A 27,985-nucleotide genomic window follows, 5' to 3' on the forward strand; every position below is an offset into this window, starting at 1 on the left:
TCTAGCACCAACAAGTCAAATGGCAAAGGGCAAAGAAATAAAAGTATACTTAAGTACACTCAACAGAATGTGCATGTGTTTGTTTGTTTGTTTGTTTGTTTGTTTTCCGGAAAATGGATCTGCTCCATCACCTCTTAGGAAGTAAAGAGTCATTGGAAAATACTTCTGAGAGCACACAGCAAGTCTCTAACTTTATCCTTGTGGGACAGAGGCCCCAAAATACCCCAAAAAAGAACAGATATCTTCTTTATTGGTATACTACGACTTCATACAATTTGGAATCTGTATCACTCACTCAACAAATACTATTCAATACTGATTCTGATAGGGAATTTCAAGAAGTCTGCCCTAGGAAATAAGCCCTCACCTCCCATGACATGTACTTGAAGATTCAGACTATAAGTTCCACAAGGACAGGAGCCACATTGCCACATCCCTTCTGGCAACAAAGGATCTTATACATGGCAGAAATTCAGTAAGGGTTGCTGTCTGTCTTCCAAAGATTATACAATTTTGTTGTAGAGATAAGTCATCTATGAGCATGTCATGTGTAGTGTGATTATAAAGAAAGGATTGCTTTTTTTCTATTAATACAGATATAAGAGCTTGTCTTCACTAATGCCTTTCAAAACTGTCACCTTGGGACACTATCAACTTATCCTAACACTACTTTTAGAACCAAAAGAATATGTTTTAAATCACTTTAAGAGCAGCAAACTACCATTTGAAGGTAGATTTGATTTCTAAGACAAAGATATTCCAAACACAGATGAAAACAAGTTATTTTCTCTGATCAGTTGTGCAAAAATCAAAGATTTTCAAAACCTAATGTTGGCAGGGTTCAGAGAAATAAGCCCTCTCATGCACTGTAAAAAGGAATGAAAATTGAGACTTTTTAGAGGGTAATATATCATCTATCAAAGTGTAATGAGTACCTTTTGGGCAAACCCACTTGTAGGATTTGCCTTTAAGAGATAACTATGCAAAAATATTTATCTCAGGATTGTTACACTGAAAATCTAAAAGTAACCTAAACATTCACGCCTGAGTATGTCATTACACACGCATGTAACAGAATACTACACAGTCATTAGAAACTGGTAGAAAACGGATAAACAAATTGTGGTATATATATATATATATATATATATACACACAATAGGATAGTCTTCAGCCTTTAAAAGGAAGAAAATTCTGGCACATGCTACAACATGGATGAACCTTGACGAGATTATACTCAAAGAAGTAAGTCACAAAAAGACAAATACTGTATGATTCCACTTATATGAGGCACCTAGAGTCATCAAATTCATAGAGACAGAAAGTAGAATGGAGAGTGCCAGGGGCTGGAGGGAGAGGGGGATGGGGAATATTTATAAGATATGTTTAAGTTTGGAAAGATGAAAAAGTTCTGGAGACTGGCAGTCTCCAGCTGCACAACAGTATAAATAACAGTGTAAATATACTTCATGCCACTGACCTACATTCTTAAAAATGGTTAAAATGGTCAATTTTATTACATGTATATTACCACAATTTTTTAAATTTAAATTTTAAAATGTCTAGGAAATGCCACATTAAACAAAATAAGTTTTCTTGCTATTTAATTAGACTTCTCAAAGCTTTTCAACTACTAATGAAGGGGTACCTGGGTGGCTCAGTCAGTTGGGTGTCTGCCTTCGGCTCAGGTCATGATTTCAGGGTCCTGGGATGGAGCCTCACATTGGGCTCCCTGCTCAGTGGGGAATCCCTCATCTCTGCTCATGCTCTCTCTCATTCTGCTCACTCCCTCTGCTCTGCTCACTCTCTCTCAAATAAATAAATAAAATCATTTAAAAAAAAAAAAGATAAAACTACTCACGTATATTGTGAATCTACAAGAGTGGAGACTCTCATAATGCAATATATCCCAAATCTGAAACTTATCTGATCCTTAAAGATTTTTTCCTCCAGGAACACTAAAATATATCAATGCATAAGAGATTCACAGAACCTAGTTTAGAAATGCTGCTTTACATTTTTACAAATACTGTTTATTTTGGGGTCTTGAATATCTTCCCTGGATGTTACCAATTCTTGACTTGAAGATAACTGGTCCTTTTTATATGCCTTTCGGCTGCTGGATAAACAATTTCAGCCTCCAGGAGGTCTGTTCCCCTAAGATCACCTATTTTCATGGATTCTTCCACTTTTTAACTTCAGATTCCTCAAAGCATACAGATTTATTTTACAAAAATGAAAGCAGAGGGACAACCACACAGAGTAAGAAGACATAAGATATCCCAAAGTGACTCAGCCCGTTTTTAATGTACTGGGTGGATCTCCTTTTATACTTCATTCATTCATTCAACAAACATTTATTAAGTTCCTATGATGTGCTAAGTTTTGTTCCAGGTGCAATGTGGATGCTTTTACCACTGCACAGAACCATTTGTGTGCATTAATGACCATGTAACTTGATGTGTTAACTTGGAACATGCCCTACACAGGGAAGTAAACTTTTAGTATGTTCTAATGCTATCAAGCCTTAATACAAGCATATTTTATTTTATTTTTTTATTTTTATTTTTTATTTATGATAGTCACACAGAGAGAGAGAGAGAGAGGCAGAGACACAGGCAGAGGGAGAAGCAGGCTCCATGCACCGGGAGCCCAACGTGGGATTCGATCCCAGGTCTCCAGGATCGTGCCCTGGGCTAAAGGCAGGTGCCAAACTGCTGCGCCACCCAGGGATCCCCTACAAGCATATTTTAAATAACTTTATTCACATATACTCTCCAAACTGTTCACAATGGCTTACAGGAAAACATAAGATACAACAGAGTAAAAAAGTAGATGATGGGAAGCCCGGGTGGCTCAGCAGTTTAGCATCGCCTTCAGCCCAGGGTGTGATTCTGGAGACCTGGGATCGAGTACCACGTCAGGCTCCCTGCATGGAGCCTGCTTCTCCCTCTGCCTGTGTCTCTGCCTCTCTCTCTCTCTGTGTCTCTCGTGAATAAATAAATAAAATCTTTAAAAAAAAAAAAAAAGTAGATGAAAAATGTGGCAAACGGTAATCTGTATGAATGTTATATTGTACATTTCCCACAGGAAACTTCTGAGGAAGCAAAAAGCAATTATAATAACTAACCTTTATTTATTACAAAAGCTACCCTTGCTCTTTCTTAGATGGACTAATTTGTATAATTTTCAAAATAACCCTATGAGATACTGTTTTCATCCCCATTTTACAGATGAGAAAATGAAGGCAAATCAAAATCTGCCCAAAGCCCGACAGCTAATAAGTCCAAGAATCTTAAGCATTATATAGCCTTCCAAAACAAAAAGGAATAAAGAATTACAACAGTAGTAATAAATGACATTTTTAAAGATCCTGTTGTTGAGTTCTTTGAGTTCTGAGGCCTGAGAGAAATTTCTGTCATGGGTCTTTGTGGAAAATATAATACAGTAAATATGTTATTCAGTAGACTAGACCCTTAGGCTCCCCTTAACTCCTATAACTGTGATTTATACAATAGGAAGAAATAAGCAGTGCATATAATGGTTGTTCAAAAATAAAAGTTATGAAATTTTATACAAGAAAGAAACTTCAAGGATCACCTACTTGTTGACCTGAAACCACAGAGGGAAAAGCTGGATGTAAGTATCTTGTATCTTTTTATTTTTATTTATTTATTTTAAAAACTTAGAAAAAAAATTTTTTAAAGATCTTATTTATTTATTCATGAGAGACACAGAGAGAGAGAAAGAGACATAGGCTCCACGTAGGGAGCCCGATGTGGGACTCAATCCCAGGTCTCCGGGATCATGACCTGAGCCAAAGGCAGACACTTAACCGCTAAGCCACCCAGGCATCCCTATCTTGAATCTTTTTAAAACTCCTAGAGATTCATGCAACTTCAGTTACCAAGTCCATACCCGAAATACTCTGTTTCTTTAAATTATGCTGCATGAGCAAATGAACCTTCCCTATACTCCTTCACTCCCTAAGGACCTGAGATAGGTATTAAAATGACTTAAAATGCTCACACCCAGCCAATGATTAAAAGGAAATTCCCTTTCCAAGACTTTCAAAGCACTCTATACACCTACTTCCCTCTGCCAGACAGACTTCAAGCCCCCTCACCTGCAATCTGTGAAAACTTATCTGAATAAGCAACAGCCTGAGGCTTCTCCAAGGTCTGCAAACTCCCAATCAAAAATTACTGCTGCCCCATCAATGTGTCATATAAATGCTGGCATGTTAATTGTGTATTTATAAGATTGTTAATGGTTAGTTAATTTACCTCCCACACTATTATTGTACTTGAAATGATTTAACGTCTGCTGAGGGAGTTAACAACATGTAACAGCAGATGCGAGATTTTTTTTACCTTTTCTCACTGTACCCCGACTTCACGCTATTAGCATTAACTTCAAGTTAAACCTGATTCCTATACAGAATTCCTTAAGAGTATTATAGAAGCATTCACATTTATTCTGCACAGCAAGAAATAACCACAATTTAGAAAAATAAAAGCCTTTTTATTATATACAGCTTTTCATTTATAAAAACCAACAGACCTTTTCATGAACATACTTTGATCTAGTAAAGTTCAGTTCATACCTCCTAGAATTTGAAAATTATTGAAATGACCATTAAAATAAAACGTACTTTATTGCTTTTAAATCTCTTTTTCTAACTCTAACTCTAAATTAAATCTTCATTTATTTTTTAGAACAGCAAAAATTAAGTTTTTGTTTCTTTTGAGAATTAAAATCTCCATGTAAATAGGCCTAATTTCATTAAACAGTTAAGCAGTGAGACTCCAGAGCTGGAGAGTTTAATTTTTCCTCTTAGCAAAGTACTTGCTAGACTCAAGGCAACAGGAAAAAAAAACAAAAAAAAACTTGTATCTTCTTTTAAATAATATGGGGACTCGTTCACTAAACATCATTGAGGGCTAGGTACTGGGAATCCTACAAAAACTACTATGAACATTGGCCTGCACCTTCCAGAGGCTTACAAACTTCAGCAGATGAGCTATGCTGTGTATATATACAAACGTAAGGCAATACATACTATCAAATGAGTTGCTAAGACCCTACATTTTCCAAGAACAAGAAAGTTACGGAGACTTCAGGAAGGAAAAAGGTCCAGGGATGACCAAACTTTCATTAGGCAGACACGTAAGAACGGTCAAAGATGTTTACTAAGCTCTTACTATCAGCTATCCTTTCATGCAACAACATAATTCATCCTTACAACCACCCCAAGAGGTAGGTATTAATATCATCCCCATTTTATAGACAAAAAAAAAATTAAGGCTTAAAGGAAGTAAGTAACTTGTCTAAGATCACATGGTAAGTTTTTTAAAGGCCAGTCTCCTATCAAGAGGAAGAGTCTATTTCCCCATCTCTTGAATTTGACCTCACACTGTGATTTGATTTACTATCACCAACAGAATGTAATGGAAGTAACTTCTGAACTTCAGCCTCAAGAGACATTGCTAACCTCTGCTGCTGCTTTTTTTGGAATACATGTAAATCACTGAAAGAGACTTAGGGGAAAAAAAAAGGAGCTTGGAACAACAGACCATGTGGAGAGCCTTAGTTATCCTGCTAAGGTCCGCCCGATGAATGACTGAGGCCATCTGGGACCAGCTGGATCCCCACCAACCTACCAGGAGGCCAGGTTTTCCCTCCTGTAAAATGTCTCCTCCCAGACAAAGGACCCTGATCCTTGATTTTTCTTGTACCCCTAACCTCCACCTGAAATGTCTCTGAATCTTACCATCTGCCAAGATCCAGTTAAAGGGAGCCTGGTACAGTACAGTGCCTCTCAAACTTGTCCATGAACACACCTGAAGGGCAGAGGAAAGTGACTATAAATCAAGGTATGAGAGAAGCTAGGAGGAGCCACCTAAAGCAATATGCTATAAGAAATTTAGTTTTAGGGATGCCTAGGTGGCTTAGCTGTTCAGCATGTGCCTTCAGCCCAGGGCATGATCCTGGAGTCCTGGGACCAGGTCCCACATCGGGCTCCCTGCATGGAGCCTGCTTCTCCCTCTGCCTGTGTTTCTGCCTCTCTCCCTCTCTGTCTCTCATGAGTAAATAAATAAAATCTAAGAAAAAAATTTTAAAAAGAAATTTACCTTTAGAATTCATTCATATTTTGCATTCTATCCTTTAAGATCCTGCACCTGTATTTGTTTTAACAGGAAAAGTTTTACCTTTTATATATATCATGAAAATTGATAGGAATATGTGCCAAGCTTACTTTGTGGCTTCTAGTACTCTCTGGCACATCCTGGGATTCCCATGAACCCAGTCTGAACAGCAAGTCTAGTGGAGAAACATAACTTGGATATCAGAAGTATCTGATTTTGTGAAGATAAAATGGCACTTTATCAACAGCCAGCTCAAGATCTAAATTTTGCTCAACAGATATTTCCTATGACTAGTACGAAGAACAGCTTGTAGGGGCGCCTGGCTGGCTCAGTCAGTAGAGCATTCAACTCTTGATCTCAGGGTTAGAAGTTCGAGTCCTACGTTGAGTGTAGAGATTACTTAAAAATGAAATCTTAAAAAAAAAAAAACTATAATTACTGATAACACCAAACTATATATAAAGTTATAAGTACAAGTTAGACTGAAATCCCAATTTTTATGCAGCTATTATAATACAATCAGTATTTTCAGTGTTCTGAAATAATGTTTAATAACTAGTAATAGATGTAAAACTTCAGACATCTTATCCACCCACTACACCCTCAAAACCCCAAATATGCCAACATTTTTGGTTCTTAGAAGAAATCTGCTAGTTTACTGCAATGTAGCCCTAAATTATTTTTCCAGTGAGTGTTGTCTGACATAATAGATCTGATTGACACCTGTGATAATAAACAAATAATTTTAGGTTTTACTTTAATATTTCAGGTAAAAATATTTATAGTTTTACCTAGAGTGAAGAAATGAATAAAGCCAGAGAAACTAGACTACTTCCCAATGTAAAATTACCAGTATAGGAGCTGAAATCACAAATAGCCCACAACTATCTACCAAACACCCATTCACTGATTTCATTCACTTGACAAATATTTATAAAGCACTTACTATGTGCCAGGCACCAGAGATATATAAGGCTGAGCAAAAAATGAAAAAAGGCCACTGCCTTCAAGGAGCTAAAAGTGTGTATGGTAGCCAGAATTCTAAGATGGCTCCAGAAATTCCTGTCCCTTGATATCCATGCAATTACATCATGCCCACCCCTTGAGCGTGGATAAAACTTAGCCAACAGAATATACAGCAAAAGTGTTGGGGGGAGATGGGGAAGAAGTTACAACCTTGATTACTTTCTGTTATATAAAATTCCATCCTGGGGATCCCTGGGTGGCTCAGCGGTTTGGCGCTTGCTTTCGACCCAGGGAGTGATCCTGGAAATCCCGGATCAAGTCCCACATCGGGCTCCCTGCATGAAGCCTGCTTCTCCCTCTGCCTCTCTCTCTCTCTCTGTGTCTCTCATGAATAAATAAATAAAATATTAAAAAAAAAAAAAAAAAAAAAAAAAAAAAAATAAAATTCCATCCTAGGTATCTGAAAAGAGAAATTTTCCTGCTGACCTCAAAGAAACAAACAGCCAAGTTATGGCACAATATAAGGCAAGGACCTGAGAATGGCCCATAGGAGCTGAGAGTGGCCCCAGTTGACAGGTAGCAAGAAAATGAGGACCTCAATCATATAGCTACAAGGAAATGAATTCCAACAACAACGTAAAGGAGCTTGGAAAGAGATCTTTCCCTAGTCAAGCCTCCAAATGAGGCTGGAGCCAGCTGACAGTTTAATATAATCCTTTTGAGACCCTCAACAGAAAATCCAGATGAAGCCATGACTTCTGACCCACTAAAAGACATAAATTTGTATTGTTTTAAGCCACTAAGTTTGTGGTATTCTGTTATGCAGCAATAGAGATGAAAATAGTGCAGGAAAACAGCTTAGACTCCTTTGCTTTCATACACATTTAAGACTCTCTACAACTGAGTTTTACTCACCTACGCCTTCTCCCCAGCAGGCAACTCCCAGAACTCTCTGAACATGGTTCAGCCTTTGGTAATGATAATACCCTTGAGATGTGCTCCTCCCCATTACAGACTTTACTCTTCAAAGTACAACTCAAGAATCTCATCCTGTGAACTCTCCTCCAATTTGCAAAGCCCAAACTGTTTTAAAAGCACTTTATTTCTACCTTCAAATAAAGTTAGTTATATGAATATCATGTATAAGGAACTGCCAATTTCAATTCAACTTTTTGATCCAATTCTAGAATCAGAAATGTGGTTACTGTATTAAGATCTCTCTCCCCCTTCCCATCATTTGTAAAGTTGCTAAAGGCAGGAGAATTCCTAGACCCCAACAATAATGTAGTGGTTCTAATGTGGTGGTTCTCAACTGGAAGGCAATTTTGTTCCCCAGGGGACATTTGGCAATGTCTGGTGATATTTCTAGCTGTCACATTGTTAGTATCTAGTGGATAAAAGACAGGGATGTTGTTTAACATCTTATAATGCACAGAACAGCACCTATAACAAAGGATTATACCCCCAAAAAAGGCCAATATCAATGATGCCAAGGTTGAGAAATCCTGCTGTGATATGCTATATGAAGCCACTAAATTTGGGGTAATTTCCAGCCCCCTTAGAACAGTTTCATTGATACTGAGACTAAACTATACAACTTTGCTATTAAAATATATGCTCAAATCTTCTAAGGTACTAAACAAGTTCAACTTCTAGTATCTGTTTACTGAAATTTTAACAAAACCAAAGTCCAAAGGAAAATCAAAGTCCAAATTACTATAATAAAAACAAAAGACAAATCACATTCCACCAAACTTGATCTGAAGCCTATTCACTCTCACTACCTCCTACTCATTCTTCAAATCCCAGCTTAACGGTCAATTCTTCCAGGAACCTCCCCAAAGAATCCTACAGACCAGGTTAACTGCTCTCTTCTTTGTGGTCCCATTGCACTGCATTTTGTCACTACTTCCACCAAATAGTTAATCCTGCACATTGCCTGTTAGTAGTAGGTACTATGTATTTGTTGAATTTATTCATTGAACAAATATGTATTGAAGCCTAGTATGTGCCAGGCACTATTCTAGATGCAAAGAGTACAAGAGAATATAAAGCAGAAAGTCCTGCCCTCATGGAGTTCACATTCTAATGAGGGAGACTAACAAAACAGAGAAGTAAGTATACAGTAAATTATTAGTGCTATGGAAAAAGACAGCACCGGGAAGAGAGATGGGCATGTCAGGTGGTGGGCCAGGGCTGCAACTGTAAATAAAGTAGTCTAGGAACACGTCACTGAGAACCTGACATTTGAGTTAACATTTGAAGGAGGTAAGAGAACAAGCCATGTAAACTTCTGAAGGGAAGTGCTTTGCCAAGTGAGGGTAGTATACTCTTCAAGAAGTAGCAAGGAGTCCAGCAAGGAAGTTAAGTAGTAGAGGATGATACCTGGAAGAGTGGAGCAAACATGTACAGTGTTATAGGTCATTCTAAGAACTCTTCTTTTTCTCTAAGTAGAGAATTACCGAGGATTGTGATATGATCTAACCCACATTTTAAAAGATTCCCTCAGGACAGCCCAGTGGCTCAGTGGTTTAGCGCCACGGTGGGCCCAGGGCATGATCCTAGGGACCTGGGATGGAGTCCCATGTCCGGCTCCCTGCATGGAGCCTGCTTCTCCCTCTGCCTGTGTCTCTGCCTCTCTTTCTCTCTCTGTCTCTCATAAATAAATAAATAAAATCTTTAAATTAACTAATTAGTTAACTAATTAATTAAATTAAATAAAAGATTCTCTCTGGCTGCTATATTAAAGTTTGAAGGAATGAATAAATGAATGAATGAATGAACTAATCACATTGTTGCTTTTTTTATATATATAAACAGTTTATTTCCTCAACAGCAACACAGACAAAACGCCATATAAACACAAAGGAAAAAAAAAAAAAAACACAAAGGAAGTGATGCGGGAACGAGACGCCGGCTGCCTTTGGATCTGAGGCTCATAAGCAACACAACCGGGCTCTGCGGGAGCGAGGCGGGAGGCCGGCGGGAGGCTATGGGTAGCTCTACACGGCGGGTGGGAAGCATGCCTGCATCCGCGAGCAAAGGAAACTAGCTCCTCGGGGCTCATCGAAGTATAAAAGTTTATAATTTTACAGCAGTTGAAATACTGACATCAATATTAAAATAAAAGCAAGTTTTACATAACGATCAAAAATACAAAAGACTGAAGGAAGAGACCCTGTATGAAAAACCGGGGAGCTCAGCGAGTCGAGGACTGCGTGCCAGTGGCGGAAATGGACCGTGGCGCCCGCCCACCCTCCCAGGTGACTAGTAATTGGACAGAGCAACGTTAGATTTGCAAAAATGTTGTAAACAAGTTCTTGCCAAACCAATCCCTTCCTTCTTACGCTGCCGCGCCTTTGCCACTTATGAAGGTGCGAACTTCTTGGCTTGTGCTCGAACCTTCTTCTCGTACTCCACTGTTTTGGCAGTAAATCGTGTAGGCCTCTGCTTGAGCTGGGTCCTGGATATTTGGTTCATTTAGAAGTTCCTGTATTCCTAACAAGATCTACTGAATTGTGATGGCTGGCCTCCAGTCCTTGTCCTCCTCGAGGATGGACAGGCACACTGTGCCCGAAGGGTACACGTTCAGGTGAAACAGCGGTGGCTCGAATTTACATTTTGGGGGTGAGGATGGATAATCATCTTTGAAAAGCATCCGTACTTTAAACAAGCCTCCTTCCCAGGGGGTCCCTTTCTTCCCTGGAATGGCACACTCCCAGTTCATGAGGTTCATCGTGCTGTCTGGATTCTTTGTCGGGACACCCACAAAGCCAAACGGGTGGCCCTTTCTCCAGGCTTTCCTCTCCTGGGCGAGTCTGCTGAGGGCGATCCCCGACACGTTCAAAGTCCCTCGGGCGGCCGCGGCCCAGCGAGCGGGGCAGACGAGGTGGCGGCGGTGGCGGCGGAGGCGGCGCTCTCTTTGTCTCGGGACTTCCCTCCCGAGCCTGCTCCGCGCGCAGCCCAAGCGCTCCCACATTGTTGCTTTTTTTTAAAAAAAAAAATTTATATGTTGGTTGTCTCTTCTAAACCCTAAGCTCCTTAAGGACACTGTCTTATTCATCACTGTCCTGCCAGATTGCAGTAGAATATGGCTGGCATCCAATAAGAGCTCAGCATGGAATGAACAAACAAATGGATCTTTCTTGTTCCCAAAGGATTGCGCCATTTTCCCAAAAAAGATCCCTTATCCATGGTGCTGGTTCAGTGGATAAGTATCCCCCTACAATCTAAGATTTATTTTCCTTTTATTGTTTCCTTGATGATTGAAGTTTGCTTAAACAAATAGAAGAATTCAAGAAAGTTATGCTTCCACTTACCTGGCTCCCAGGTTAACCATATCATCAATTAATGTAAGCAACACAGTTTAGTGCAAGTACCACTCAGGAAACCTGAATTCCAATTCCCTAATTACCAGGGACCTAATTACAAGGCTTTTGACAAGTCACTTCTTTAAGCCCCTTTTAACCTGTTCTACATATAAGTCCATTTCTGCATCTGTTACATGAGGAGTTTGAACTATACAAAGTACCTTTCAGCTCTCAAACTCTATTCCAAGTACATGTAAGGAGGAGGAGGCATGGTTGGGAGTTTACCCTAGAGTCCAACTAAAAAGTTTTGTGTTTTTGCTTCAAAGGAAAAAAAGAATTCCATTGCAAGTTTTACTTATATCATTGTGCCATGGTTCAGACTCTAAGAATAGAAGTACAAGGAATTCCTTTTCTGACTAAGATTTTAATAGTATTGACATTCTGGCAGCAAACCCGCTACAAAACTGAGTGGGCTGAATAGTCTTGATGGAGTTGAATGGGCATTATCGCTACCAGTTGTTGTTTTTTAATGCTATTAATGTATAAAAAATGGTTTCTAGAACTGTAAGAGTAAACATTACATCTGCAGTTCCAGGTTATTGTCTCTAGCTGTCTCCGGACTAACAATGGCATGACATGAAGGGAGTCAGGTATTCTTCAGGAGGGAAATATCTATACTCTATGTCCTCTCCACTTCATAGGGATACTTATTAAAAGAATACTTACAAACTCATTCATTCAACTTCTAATGAATGAAGGGTACCAATGAGATAATCTAAACTAGCAGATAATCCTCAAACTATTTTTATGTGATTTTGAAAGGTGCTTTGTACTTTCATTTGAATGGAGCTTTCATAACCTCAATAAATGATAATTACTATTATTGTTATTAACAAAACTACGCTGCCAGCTATTTTTTTTTTTTTTTTACAACCTTCTAGTCTATTTTTTTTTTCCTTTTTAAACCATCACCACATGGATCAAAATGAGGATAGGGCAGCAAGACTGGCTTCATTCTGCCTATAATGTTATACAGTTAGGGTAGAAGTGTTTTACAAATACAATTTATATAGAATAATCAATTCTCTGGATTCCAGAAGGTTACTCGTTTAACAAGCACTCAGACATCACTTACAAAATTGTGAGGTAGATTCTATTACTACTTACATCTTACAATTCAGTAAATTGAGGCACAGACTCACCCAAGGTCACAAAATTTGTAAAAGGTGGAGCCAGGATAAACTATGCAACCTGGCTCCAGAATTCCTGCTCCACACAATTACTATGCACTGCCTTGAATTTCCAATGTAAGTCCATTTCATCACACTCCTCTTAATCCTCTTCTCTCACTCATCTATAGGTATGGGTACAAGCAGACTTCCCTGTTCATTCAACAAGTTCATTCAACCTACTCCATGCTGACAGTTAGGAATATAAAGTAGGAAGTCTTATTCCCTATCCCCAAGAGGCAAGCAAGGGAATCAAGAAAAGGAGAAAAGAGGCAGCCCTGGTGGCCCAGCAGTTTAGCGCCACCTGCAGCCCAGGGCGTGATCCTGGAGACCCGGGATCGAGTCCCATGGGACTCCCTACATGGAGCCTGCTTCTCCTCTGCCTCCCTCTCTCTTGCTCTGTGTCTCTCATGAATAAATAAAATAAAATCTTAAAAAAAAAAAAAGAAAAAAGAAAAGGAGAAAAGTACATAAATGGTCACAATAAAGAGTTTACTCATATGTGGAATTTAAGAAACAAAACAAATGGACATAGGGGAAGGGAAGGAAAAAGAAAGTAAGACGAAAACAGAGAGGGAGGCAAATAGTAAGAGACTAACTACAGGAAACAAACAGGGTTGCGGGAGAAACAGGGGTGGGGGGGAATGAGGTAACTAGGTGATGATCATTAAGGAGTGCACTTGACATCATGAGCACTGGGTATTGTATGCAACTGATGAATCACTAAATTCTATCTCTGAAACTAATAACACACTATAAATTAGTTATACTGAATTTAAATAAAGAATTTTTTAAAAAGAATGAGAATGATGGTAGGGGATTCTATAATAAAGTACTATGGAGAAACAAAGGAAAAATAACTAAATGAAACTAAATATTCGGAAACTAAATGAAACTAAATATTAGGACAAGGCTTCACAGAGATGACTAAGATCAAGAAAATGGGAAGTGATCACTTCCAACTTCATTACCTTAAGAATAATGGGGGGTTGGGAGGGGGGGAGAGCTGGCAATTAAATAATCTACAATGCTGTCTCCTTGGTCAAAAATATTTAAAATAAAATTTGCTCCAGATCTAGCCTATGGACTAGAGATTAACATCAGGCCATGCATGGGTTATTACAGAAGCAGGAAGAAGATACTTAACTTTTGAGGTTGGGGAGGCAGAGAGAATCAGGTGTGTTGACAAAGAGTAGATAGGAATAGGTAGGGAAAACAAAGAGCAAGCAATGAAGCATAAGACTGCCTGGGTTCAGAGCAGCAGTGGTTTAGCGCCGCCTAATGCCCGGGGTATGATCCTGGAGACCGGGGATCGAGTCCCACGTCGGGCTCCCTGCATGGAACCTGCTTCTCCCTCTGCCTGTGTCTCTGCCTCTCTCTCTCTGAATAAATAGATCTTAAAAAAAAAAAAAAAAAAAAAAGACTGCCTGGGTTTAAATCTGAACTCAGCTATTCACTCACGGTAGGACTTAAGGAAAGTAACAATTTGAGGGCCTCTGTTTCTGCATCTGTAAACAGGAATAATTTTGGTGCCTACCTCATAGGATTGTTGTGAGGATTTAATGAAATCATATATGTTATGAGCATAGAACAGTGTCTGGCCCATGGTAAGCATTATATAAATGTCTACTATTATCCCAATTATTTCTTGTCCTCAGATGAATTTTCAAAGATGTGAAGTTGGATGATTGGAAGTAGAGTCAAAGAGACAAACTCATCCGTTCCAAGAAGAGACAACATGAGTTAAGGCACTAAAACAAGAAACAGCAGAACACATATTCAGTAACTGAAACTACACAGAGTTCAAAGCTGCTGATTAGATGAGTATTTCAGAGACTGTTCTCACAGGTGCAAAGATTAATCTGATGGACAGGACATAAGATTAGTTATGAAGCTGTGACTACAGCTCAGGGAAAGATGATGAAATCTGAAGGCAGTGAAAGATCTAAAAACTTAAGAAATATATAGAAGATAAAATTGCTAGAACTTAGTGACTGAATGGATGTGGAGAGTTAAAAAGAAGGGCAGAGTCTATGGCCTGCGTGATAGTGCCAACAGATGAAACTGTAAACTCACAAGCAGGAACAGCTTAACAAGTAGAGGGAAAATTAGGAATTATGTTTCACATACAATGAATTTAAGATATCTATGGAGATTAAAATAGAGATTCATCATGATGTAAACCTGATAGCCCAGGAATGAGGTCTGAGTGAATTTGGGAGACTACAACATATAAGTGACACACAAAGGATATGCAAATCTGAAGCCTAGGAGAAAGATCTGAACAAATTTGGAAGATATCAACATATAAATGACAGATGAAGTCATAGGTGTGAATGAGCTTACCCAGGGAAAATATGTCAGAAAGAGTAGTAATTTAGGAACAAATCCAAGGAATAGCAAGAGTTAAAGGATGGGGCAAGAAAAAGAAACCCAAGAAGCTGGTGAAAACCAAGTCAATCTTTGCCTAGATTCTAAAATAAAGATCCATGCTGTGGAAATTCACAAATTCCTAGGCACTTACTTTCTTCACTGGCTTTTCCCTCTCCCCTCATTACCTAATAAGAAGTTCCACACACTGGAGTAGGAAGTTCTTGAGAGGAAAAGACAAAAAAAAAAAAAAAAAAAGCCTTCTTTGATTTCCTGTCACTAATACCCAATATAGAGCCTGGTACACATATACTTAAAGAATAAACCTGGTAGAACAAGAAAAATGGAATATTTCCTGTTTACCAAGCCAAAAGCTCATGAATTTCTAGAGCCTACGTTTGCTTCCAGCCCATACCAGAGCAACAAAGCCTGAAGAGAGTAGAAGCAAAAAGGGGGCAGACCTTATACTGCTGGTGGGAATGTAAAATGGTACAGCCACTTTTGAAAATGTCTGCCATCTTCATATGGCAAAGTTACCATAGGACCCAGCAATCCTTTCCAAAAGAACAGAAAACATATGTCCCCACAAAAACTTGCATAGGAATGTTCAGAGCAGTATTATTCACAATAGCCAAAGAGGAGGGGAATCATCATCACTACATATAATTTGATAGGGGTGATGATTATACAACTTTGTGAATATGCAAAAAACTATTAAATTGTACACTTTTGGGGCACCTGGGTGGCTCAGTAGTTGAGTGTCTGCCTTCAGCTCAGGTCATGATTCTGGCATCCTGGGATCAAGTCCCACATTAGGCTCCACATTCTTGATCCTGGGATCAAGTCCTACATTCTTCTCTCAAGAATAAATAAAATCTTAAAAAAAAAATTTACACTTTAGAGGGATGAATTTTACGGTTGAAGAATCATATCCCAGGCAGCCCCAGTGGTGCAGCGGTTTAGCACCACCTGCAGCCCGGGGCATGGTCCTGGAGACCGGGGATAGAGTCCCAAGTCGGACTCTCCCTGCATGGAGTCTGCTTCTCCCTCTGCCTGTGTCTCTGCCTCTCTCTCTGTGTGTGTCTCTATGAATAAATAAATAAAATCTTAAAAAAAAAAAAAGAATCATATCCCAATTTTTAAAATGAGGGGGTAGAAACACAGGAAGGCTAGAATCCATACTGCATCCTAGATTTCTTCTATTTCAGGAGATTCTAGCATAATGATGCCAACAAATCATTTAACTGAACAGTCATGGCAACTGTAATCATGAAATTTTTTAAGCACTTTGCAATATATGTTGATCACATCAGAAAGTAAAGTCCTCATGCAAAAATGGGGGTTTCCAAGTCTTTTCCCCAGGAAAAGGAGGAGAACTTTCATATATGTTAGTGAACTTGTGTGGAGGTAGCTAATCTACATTTCTAGTTGAGGAAGATTAAATCCTAGTGCCAGAAATCCCAACAGAATCTTGGACTTTTTGGCAATTGAACCCAATAAAAAAAAATTTTAAAGAGAAAAAAAAAATAATAATCTTGGACTTTGCTGACAAACACTCAGGCCATGGAGCAGCTTCTCCTACCAAAGCACCAGACAACACTTTAATCCACACTAGAGCTGGGCAGAAGAAGCCATAGAGTTAACAACACAATGCCTCTGTCAGCAACCTACTGAGCTATTGGTCCTAGGGGAGTACTTCTTCTCTTCACTTTGGAATAAACAAACAGAAGGGGATAAAACAAGAAAGGCACATGGCATGGTAGAAAACACAAGGCTATGAAGAGCTGCTGTGTGCTCCCAATTCTACCACCCAGTAACCGAAAACTGCAATTTCTCTGGACCTCAGTAAAATATTATTCCATACCCCACAGAGCTGCTGTCACAATGTAGGAAACAAAAGTGACACTCAAATATAAGTATTCTTCCCAATTCACCTGAAAGAAAACTAGTTGGTTGTACTGTACATGTTTTAGTCATATTGGAAAAGAAGTCTCATGATCTCTTCTCTATGATGTACTAAAACACATTCTCACACTTAAAATTATAAAATAATTACAATGTCCAAATTTGAATCCTTGACCCCTTTCTTTCTGTGAAGCTTACACTTAATTAATCCTATGCATCTTTTTCTCGCTTTAGATTTTATTTACTTTTATCTCCATAACCTATGCAAGCCACCATCTCTCATCTAACTTATTTACTAACTTGTCTTAAAATCCTTCCTAAACCCTTTATTAAACTGAACTTTGCCTATATCTACAACTCTGTCTTCTACTTACCCTTTCCTTCTTTTTACTCTAGCCAAACTCAAGTTTCAGGTTTTTTCAAGCTTTTGAATATATACTCCCTCTGTGTACAACGGTCTTCTTTTTCTTTTTTTTTTTTTAAAGATTTTATTTATTTATTCATGAAAGATACACACAGAGAGAGAGAGAGGCAGAGACACAGGCAGAGGGAGAAGCAGGCTCCATGCAGGGAGCCTGACATGGGACTCGATCCCGGGACTCCAGGGTCACGCCCTGAGCCAAAGGCAGGCACTCAACCACTGAGCCACCCAGGCATCTCAACAACGGTTTTCTCTGTCCTTCCATCCAGCTGTTTTCTCCTTCACCCTTCAGATCTCAAGTCAGACCACCTGCTCCAGGAAGGTCTGACCTTAAGTCCAGAGTAGGTACTCCTCCATACTCACCTTGATTCTCGTTACTAAACATTTCTCAAACTAGTCTGTACTCAACTACAAGTCCCATGATAGCAGACACAGCGTCCAGAGCATTCATTGCTCAATTCCCAGACAAAGGCCTAGTGCCTCACGTATAGTCAGCAGATACTGACCGAAGACATGATATTTATTTTACATGATATATTCTTCATATACAAATATTTTAAAATATTTTTTAACTGTAAGGAACATTACAGATACAAGAAAATGTAATTCTTCGTAACAACTGTGTGGAAAAAGGACTTAAGTCCACATGCACTTTTTATAATCAAAATAGCTCTAATTTTGATTATATCAATAGAAGCTAAACTACTACCACAGTGGGAATGGTGCTCCTAATACTGTGCTTCTAAAACTCTTAATCTCCTTAAGAGCAGAAAAGGTATATACAATGCAAATTACAAACATTATAGTCAAAGTACGCACTGCAGTGAAAATACGTGAAAAACATTATTTTGCTGGCCCCCACCCATGCTCCCACAAAAAAAGGTTAGACACACTTGATAGAAACGCCACTTACTCCACATAGTTCACCAAATGAAGTTTACCGTGAAATACTTCAAATTCCAGAAGCACTCAGGACTGCAAAGGCCGTGAGAAGAGAATGTTCCAAGCACAGACTGATAGACAGAAGAAACAAATGAAATAAACCCTGATGCATGATTGACTATCTAAGGAAGTCTAAACAGAAGACTGAATATATTTGTTCCAAAGTCATTAACCAAGTTTCAGTTTCTGAAACATGTTCAAAATACTTAACACATCTTATAACTCTCTGGTGTAAATGACAGACATTTGTTACTCAAGATAACTAATTGCCTTCACCTAGTTTAGGATAAATAAATCTATCACAATTCAGATTTAGTTTTTGTATTTTGGATTTTTTTTATACCAACAATTTTATTTCTTATAATGTGTTTTTTGCCTATGCTAACAAGCTTACAGATACTACCAACTAAAAAATTTTATTATCGTTTTGGGGATGCGACCACCCTTCTAATTCTTTTCACATTTTTAACTCAGCAAGTTCAATCCAGTGATCAAAGCTTCATTAACTTATAAACAAACTGTTTCTCAGGTAAACCAAATTGCCCCACATCAGGAATTTAAGCAAATAAATAAGTACAAAAAAGGCAGAGATTATAAATTAGGGCAGACAAATCTGTATCTAGCCCCACGCCGGTAAAGAGCATTCTATCAATACAGTGAAATGCTAATCTCCTAATTAACAACCTAATTAGGTAATTATGGCTTTGCAGAGGGATGCCGAAATGAAATATGACAACATGGTCACCTCTTTATATGGCACCTGTGGGCCTTTTCAGCTGTCACTGCATAGAGTGCAATATCAATTTGAACAGATGACAAAGTGCTGTCATTTTTCATTCTGATAATATACAGAATGCTTTGGACAGAAGCAGTTTACAAAAAGAAACATCTTGCCTGGCATTTTCCTAATTTAAATATTCTCAAATACATCGTTAAAATTTTTGCATGTTTTTTATGTTGTATATAGGAGAATTACCATTTACAACGACGATCATGACAACAACAACCCTAACTGGCCATCTTGCTGATCTGTACATGCTGAAACTATTGCAATTTCAATTATGAAATATGTGACAATGAGAAAAGCACCAATTCATCATGACATTCTAATATTCATACTTTTTTGAATACTGTTACCAGAAAACCTAAAACCCAAACTTTGACCTTTAATTTTTTTCTTAAAAAAAGAAAATCACACTTATAATTTCTCATACCAAAATAGCACTTCCCAATATCTAAGCATTCAATTCATATAAAAGCTCCATATACCAATGTCCAACCTCACAGAGATAGGAGAATACTCTGAGAGACAGCTGTCACAAGGCTACCACTGTCCCACTGGCCACTGACAAGGTGATGGTAGCACTGGAACACTGGTATCACCAACACAAATAAAACTCTTCTTCCATGATATTGTCTTACATAGGATTTTGGGGTAGAAGAGAAAGGCTAGCCTGGGAACCTCAACATCATTTGTCAACACACATGAAACCATATTCTAAATGTAAACCAACTGAGGTGAAAACGAACTTGAAAATAACAATCCATTTATATCTTCGGATCACCCGCATTAGCGAAGTTTTTTATCGAAATTATTTTCACTGGCTCTACTCATTTCATTTTTTCTACTCATATTTCTTAATACTAAGCTTAAATTAAAATGACTCTATTAAAAATAATTTATATTTATCAGAGAATACTTTGGAAAACAGAGAAAAGTGGGATCCCTGGGTGGTGCACCGGTTTGGCGCCTGCCTCTGGCCCAGGGCGCGATCCTGGAGACCCAGGATCGAATCCCACGTCGGGCTCCCGGTGCATGGAGCCTGCTTCTCCCTCTGCCTGTGTCTCTGCCTGTGTCTCTGCCTCTCTCTCTCTCTCTCTCTCTCTGTGACTATCATAAATAAATAAAAATTAAAAAAAAAAAAAGAAAACAGAAAAGTATAAAGACCTATAATCTCACCATCTATTTCTTCTTTTCCTTTGCATATGTTTGACATAATTGAGATGGTACTTTATATAATCTTATATCTTTTTCACTATATATTACATGATGAACATATTAATATGTCACAAAATTCTTCTAGAACACCTAAGATGACTGCATAATACTTCCATCCGATGGCCTTTCCATAATTTCTCTTTGTTGACTAGTAAAGTTGTTTCTAATTTTTGTTGATATAAGTACCGCTGCAATGAACATTTTGCAACATAATTATTTTTCTACATGTCTATTTCTTTAGCAAAAATTTCTACAAAACATATAAACATAAGGAGGAAAAACAGAGGCAAACCATTAAACAGATTCTTAACTACAGAGAACAAACTGAGGGCTGCGAGGGGACATGGGCAAGGGGATAGGTTAAAAGTGTGATGAGGATTAAGGAGGGCACTTGATGAGCTGAGGTGTTGTATGTAAATGAAGACTCATTTTCATGTTGGTAAGTGCACAACTAGAAATGAATGAGACTCATCCCATGATCCAGCATGAAAATGAATCTTTCTCCACAACCCCTCCAGTCATTTCTCATCACATTATGCTCAATCTGAACGTGTTATGGCCCTGCATACTAGACCTCCATCTCTCCAGAAGCATCATAGTACCAGGTACTCTGACATAAATGGTTTCATTTAATTCTCCCAAGCACCAGATGAGACTGGCTGTGTTGTCTTCAGTTTACAGACTGTCCAGATCACAGTTAATAACTGACAGAGCCAGCATTCCAATCCAGGTGGCTGGGACTCTGAAGCCCCACCTCACACTGCTTCAAGATTCAAACTCAGGTCTTCTCTGTTAGTCTCCTTTACGTCAGCAACTAAAGTTCAGATTTAAAATTTACTGTTTTAAAAAGAAAACCATTCCTTCCAACAATTTTCTACCATCTTCTCTAGTAAAAGAGTACTTATATATAATACAGTATCTTAAAATGAGTCCACAGGGAACTAAAAAATGTTATTTTTTTTTAAGTTTTACATATCCAGTCCATTTTGTCTGCATCAATAAAAACATTAAGTAAGGAATCCCTGGGTGGTGCAGCGGTTTAGCACCTGCCTTTGGCCCAGGGCGCGATCCTGGAGACCCGGGATCGAATCCCACGTCAGGCTCCTGGTGCATGGAGCCTGCTTCTCCCTCTGCCTATGTCTCTGCCTCTCTCTCTCTCTCTCTCTCTCTCTCTCTGTGACTATCATAAATAAATAAAAATTAAAAAATAAAAAAAAATTTAAAAACATTAAGTAAAAATATACTCAAACATATAAAAATATACTTGAGTATAGGATATGAATCTAATACTACATATATTTAGGAGTAAATGTGACATAGTATTCAACTTATCTCAAAAGCAATTACTATAATCTAATTCCAATAGTTATTCTAGTACTTTCTTGCTGTTTCCAGAATTTATGTTTTGTTTTTAAGTGGTTTCTCCCATCTTTCTCATTTTCAATTACTTAAAACTGTTTTCTTCTTTGGGTCCAAATTTTGTTTCCTATATTAAATCTATTTCCTCTGTATATCTAGATTGCTGCCAACTAGAAATAATAAATTTTGAGTGACTGGTCAGGATTTATTTTCTTCATTTTTATATTCTATCCTATTTCCTTATATAATAGACTATGAATGAAAACAAGTATCTAGAAGAACATTATTTCTTCAATTTTCACCTTCTGGAAGCCAAATATTAAAATAAAAATAAACTAAACTCTTGGGCTGGGAACTCCCTGACCATATATCTCACTATGCTGAGTGTCTCTATGCCTCTTTTCAATCTTGTGTATATATAATCAACAAACCACTGTATGCATTTGGCCCATCAAGATCCTTTCCCAGAATTAGTGATGAACAAAGAACAGAGGGAAAAGCTGAGCAGTGGCTCCCTACCTGCCATTAAAAATGAAGGAGCAGCATTTTAGATTTGAACCATTCTCCATTGGGGTCTACCAGTAATCAGTTGTGTGACTTTTAACAGTGTCAATTAGAATCAGGAAGCTTGGCATCCTGGAAACACCTCAGCAAGACTTGAGTTGAGTTCCTCATTATCATCCAGATGGGAGAAAGATACAAAGATTCAAAAATGACCAAAATCAAAAGGCTGTTAAGTGGCATACTGTATTCAGAATTCAAGTCCCTCTCAATCTGCTACACACTTTCTACTCAACTGTCATTCACTGGGTACCAGTTTCTTCATCTCAAGAGGTTATGATTAACCTCCTTGTTCACTTCATATACTATAGAGAGGACCAAAACAGACAAGAATCTGGTAGCATTTAAAGTGCTAAGAACACAAAACCAAAGTATCACAAGGACATCTCCTCATAATCAGGCAGCCTGGACTTTATGTACATATGTGTTTTGGTCTCTGTAATAATTTTTTAATGGCGAATTTTAAAATTAAATACATTAAAATCCAGATTTTCAGCATCTCTTGAATGCTCCCTCAAGAATACTGTGCCCCCCAAAAAAAGAATACTGTACCCCTTCACCCCCCAAAAATGAGTATTATCCCTCATTGGGATTAAAATATTTTTTTTAAATTATAGAAAGAAAAAAATAAAATTATAGAAAGAACAAAAAGAATATTATCCCTCAGAATATCCAGGGCCACCACACCCCCTCCTCACACAGCAATAAGCAACTGGAGCTGAGCAGCAACTGCTACCTTTAGACTGGTCACATGCCACCCGATTCACCAAGGTCTCTCCTACTCTTTATCGTGGGCACTTGAGCTGGAGAACCCTGACGTATATGCTCAAAAAGGAACTAATAAATATTTGTTTACTCTTTTTTGGCCAATTTTTTTCTGATATTATCGCTCACTAGCTATGTGAGTTGGGCTATGTATTTAACCACTAAGCCTCAGGTTGTTCATGTGTTCAGTGAGGGTGTAATAACAACTAACTAATAACAACTATCTCACAGAACCACAAGGACTGAAGGAAATAAGATATACAAAAACATTTAACAATGACTAAAATATAAGTGTTCAATTATTTAAATTTAACACAAACTGAAACACACTAACTTTTGACTCAAAACTTCTCAAAACGGCAAGCCCACAGAATACACAAGGTCAGGGCCTCCTATGGGGAAAAATGCAATGTGACAGAATTCCCTGTTGTATAATAATTTGGTGTCTATTGCTATGTCCTTAACAATAAGGCCTACATATCTGAATAACACATTTCCAGCAAATTTTCTTCCCCTGAAATATATACAAATCCACTGAACTGCAAGTTTCTAAAGTCTTCAGATATGAGTCAACAAACAAAACAAGCCCCCACCTCACTATATATATACTTACTGTGACAGATGAGACCATGAGCTTCAGCAGTGGCCACATTCACTCCTCACCATCCCTGCTGCCTAGCGTAGTGAAGGCAAACCAAAGCTACCACAAAACTATGGCTCAAGGCTAGCATAGCATCTCTCTGAAGTGTCTTCAGAGGATCCCCATCCACCATTCACATCACAAAGAAAACTAAAGATGCCAAAGTCTAGCAATCTCCTCTACTTAAAGCTCCAACAGCTGCATAAACTCTAGGTACTTATTTAACTTCTCTGTGCTCTAGTTTCCTCATCTGTAGAAACAGGATGCTAACAACACCTGTCTGTACAAGAATGAGACAATGCTAGCACACAGTAAGTGCTCAGCTACCATGATCAGTGTTTCTTCCTTTGTGCTCTATAATACCCTATGGGGACTGCTATCATAGTACCTCCAGCACTTTACCACAGTTCACCTGCACATGCTTACATCTCCCCCACTAGAATGTCAACCACCTCAGGTGCCTCAGGTGGGCACCTGATTTTATTCCTTTTTGCATCCCCAGGGTCTAACATTTTCCCTGGCATTGCTGAATGAATGAGAGATCCTCAAAGCATTTATTAACTGGAAAAATTATGAATAGAAACTGAATTTTTACCTCTCTTGACTGACACTGAAACCCTCAGTCTCTGACCTACTGACCCTTCAATTTACCTCCCAGTATCCTCACTAAAAGAAGCAATGGTTTGTTTTATGCAGTCTGGTCTACTCGCCACTCTAAAATCATCATAGACATTGCATCTTTGCATCTTACAACTATCATTTCGGAAGACCTTACCGTGTATCAGGAATTTTATCCAAATTAGCTCATTAAATATTCACAACACTCCATGAGATCAATATTATCCCCCTATACCAACCCATACTTGAAGAAAATAATGACTGGAATTAAGAAACTTGCCAAAGGTCAAGGAATAAGAGTAGGGACAGGAATTAAATCCAGAGACCACGTTATTCTCTATAGAAGGTCTTCCATTCTTATATTGAAAGTTGAACTGACCCACCTACTACCTTCTCGCCTTGAAAGATCACAGTTTTCTCTACATTTAAAAGACTCTTCTGGGGGAGGGGGGATCCCTGGATGGCTCACTGGTTTAGCGCCTGCCTTTGGCCCAGGGCGCAGTCCTGGAGACCCGGGATCGAGACCCATGTCAGGTCCCTGCATGGAGCCTGCCTCTCCCTCTGCCTGTGTCTCTCTGCCTCTCTCTATATATATATCTATCATGAATAAATAAATAAAAATCTTTATTAAAAAAAAAAAAAAAAGACTCTCGGGAAGCCCTGGTGGCTCAGCAGTTTAGCGCTGCCTTCAGCCCAGGGCCTGATTCTGGAGATCTGGGATCGAGTCCCACATCAGGCTCCCTGCACGGAGCCTGCTTCTCTCTCTGCCTGTGTCTCCACCTCTCTCTCTCTCTCTCTCTGTCTCTCATGAATAAAATAAAAAATCTTTAAAAATAATAAATAATAATAATAATAATAAAATAAAAGACTCTCTGTAACATTCATTTTGGCATTCATATTTTTTCTCTTTTATAGTTTCTTCAATATATACTTGTATATAGTGTTATGGTGTGTGAAAGAAGGAAACACATAATGAAAAATGCACAGATGTAGGCATGGGACAGACGTGGGGTTAAATCCTGCCTGTCTCGTACCAAATGTGTAATTTATCCCGAATCTTCCTAATCTGTAAATTGAGGCTAAAATGATTAAGAGAAACCTAAATATAGTTTCAGCACATGGTAAATAACCACATCATGAAGCATTACCTGATCATAGCACACTCCTCGAAAGTTAATACCCCCCTCACCCCCATGCTATCACTGCATCACAGAAAGTACCTTCACACAGTGTACTTATCACTGTCTTGAAATTATTTCCTTATCTCTCTCACTAAATTGAGCTCCCCACAGGCAAGGACTGAGTCTTACTTATCCATACATTGTCTAGCATGGTACCTGGTGCATGTGTATGTGTTCAGTAAATGTTTGCTAAGTGAAATTATTATAGATATGAGTAGTTATAGGATTCCAAAAAAGAAATCTTTCCCAACTGGGGTTGTCTCAAATTGGTGGAGGGAGACCAATTTCTGCTGGGCCCTAGGTAACATCTCAATGAGTAGAAACAAAAGGAGAAATCTAGGCAAGGAGAATGTCCTACAAAAAAACAATGGACAAAGAGAAAACAAATGGGATCTGAGGTGCTACTTATCTAGAGTAAAGGATCAGGGTATAGAATTAAGGAAGGGGACTTTTTCAAGCATAGCTGGAGCCACATCAAGAGGTGTAGAATGTGAGTAGTCTGGCACCACAGTGATTGAAAGTAGATACGAGCATAAAGCTAAATGACAAAGGGGCCACAAGCATGCCTCGCAGGCCCCAGCAAGTGTGTAAACTGAAAAAGATGAACACAATAATCAATGTTCATCAAGAATTCTTTCAGCATTGACTAAGCACCTTGTATGGGCTCACCGAATGAGGAATAAAACATGGTGCCAACTTTTCCTGTTATACTAGGATTTTAAATGAACAATCCACCCCTTTTACTTGTGAGACATAGAATGAGAATGTTGACTTTGTTTGAACTGCCATGTGTTAAGACCTGTCTCCATTTGTTCACATCTGGGAAGCCTTTAACTCTGATGGTTTTGGTTTAAAACATGATGCTTCGCACCGTGCCAAGTACTGTATGGAACAGGCTTCAAAAATTAGGTGCATTCATTCCAAATAAAATCTCAACCAATTTCTGAGTCAACTTTTGAGTCTCCAGTTAAAAGTAATAATCTTGTTTAAACCACTTTTTTGTTTTTTGTTTGTTCGTTTAGCCTTAACCAGATTTAGAAGACCCCTTTGCCATTCTCATAAAAAGCTGAATCCAAGTTCCAGCAGCACTCCAGCTAGAAATAAAAAAAAAAAAAAAAAAAAAAAAGTGTTGCGAGGCCGCTTACTCCTTTGGGACAATTGCGGAAAAGGAACGCTAAGGAAACAGGGACCACACAGACAATGCTTTAAACACAATTTTCATGTTACGAAGATTAGGACAACTACATGTTGCCAGGTGGTAGGACCAGAAACTGTCAGAGCCAACCCTCCCCCCCACCCACCCAACACTACCCAGTCCACGGGCTTCTCCTCCCCCAATCAGACACCCAAGCTGTCAGGCTCACAGCAGCCTCCAGTTCTGGAAAAGATCAGGAAACGGATGCTCAATGAAGCCCTGATCAAGGGCCAGGCAGGCTACAGACGCAGGGCAGCGCCCAGAAGGGCCGCCTGGCTCCTCGGGTAGGTTGACCCGAGAGTGAGCGAGGAAGCTAGCGGCTGGGGCAACCTTTACCTGAAGCTGCTGCCACACTACGGGTCGGATCGGCCCGGGGATACGTTCCTGAGGGAAGGGCCCGGCTTCCCCGCGCCTCCCGGTCCCTGCCCCGGCCTCCGCACTCTCGGAATCCTCGGGGACTGGCGCTCCTCCCCGCCGGTTCAACTGCCGTTTTTCTGGCTCGCCCTCATGCCCCCGTCGCTCGCCGCCGCCGCCACCAACGCCGCCGCCGGAGCAGCAACCCTGTTGCCCCAAGTCGCGCCACGACCCGGAACCGCACCCCGCGCACCGGAAGTCCCCGACCGGGAAGAAGCCGGAGCTGGGGACGTAGTGCGCAGTGCGCAAGCCCCAGAGCCGAAGGCTCGGAGAGGAGCCCTCCCGGGGGGCGGGGCCGAGCGGGACGTGGTGGTACGCATGCGCGGCCCTCCTGCGGTCGGTGTGAGGCCGGGGTCGGAGCTTGCGAGCTGGGGATGCGGCGGGACGCGCTGATCCGTGGGTTCGCGTCGGATAGGGATCAGCATTGGGGTTCGCGCTCACATTTCCTTGGTTCTGCATGGAAAGAAGCCCTCAACCCATCCAGAAATGAGTGATGAGACAGCTCCGCCTCTAGGTCACGAAGACTTGGGTTCAAATGCCAACCGCACCTTGTGTAGCCTCGGAAAGACCCCTGTCCTGGCTGTCGGTTGTGTCATCCGGACAGTAGTTCCGATTTTAGAGTATTCCTGTGAGAATCGAATGGGACGATACTTGTAAAGCATTTAGCACAGTGCCCGACGTAAACACCTAGTAAGAATGTTAGTTGTTACCTCTATTATCTGTAAAATGGGAATAACTATCTTCCTCAAGAACTGCAGGGAAGTGATTGTGTGTGTGTGTGTGTGTGTGTCGTCTATATTTCAATATTTCAAATTTCAATATTTCAGATTTCTATATTTCAAAAATGAAAAAAAATTTTTTTTTTTTTTAAAGAACTGAAGGGAGGTTTCCATGAGCTAAGAGGACTGGCACAGAACAGGAGCTCGCTGTTGGCCTTGTCTCTCCTGACAGAATGGTTGGA

The 27,985-nt window shown here is 39.4% G+C and overlaps 1 protein-coding gene and 1 pseudogene across 13 annotated transcripts in view; both read right to left on the reverse strand.

Moving 5' to 3' along the window:
• Positions 1-27,221, reverse strand: part of MAPKAP1 (MAPK associated protein 1) — a 249,759-nt gene extending 222,538 nt beyond the window's left edge. For 3 of the 13 annotated variants that reach the window (XR_013353805.1, XM_077850685.1, XM_077850683.1), the window contains exon 1: positions 26,947-27,221. The gene's annotated coding sequence lies outside the window, so the exon portion shown is untranslated. Of the gene's footprint in view, positions 1-5,773; positions 5,844-18,263; positions 18,364-20,865; positions 21,012-26,946 lie in introns of those variants that run through there. The other 10 variants (XM_077850684.1, XM_077850687.1, XM_077850680.1 and 7 more) reach the window with 9 other exon arrangements.
• LOC144285520 (SUMO-conjugating enzyme UBC9 pseudogene) lies at positions 9,968-13,449 on the reverse strand (annotated as a pseudogene).
• Positions 27,222-27,985: the final 764 nt, after the last annotated feature.

Source organism: Canis aureus, chromosome 16 (assembly GCF_053574225.1).
Source record: "Canis aureus isolate CA01 chromosome 16, VMU_Caureus_v.1.0, whole genome shotgun sequence".
NCBI lineage: Eukaryota > Metazoa > Chordata > Mammalia > Carnivora > Canidae > Canis > Canis aureus.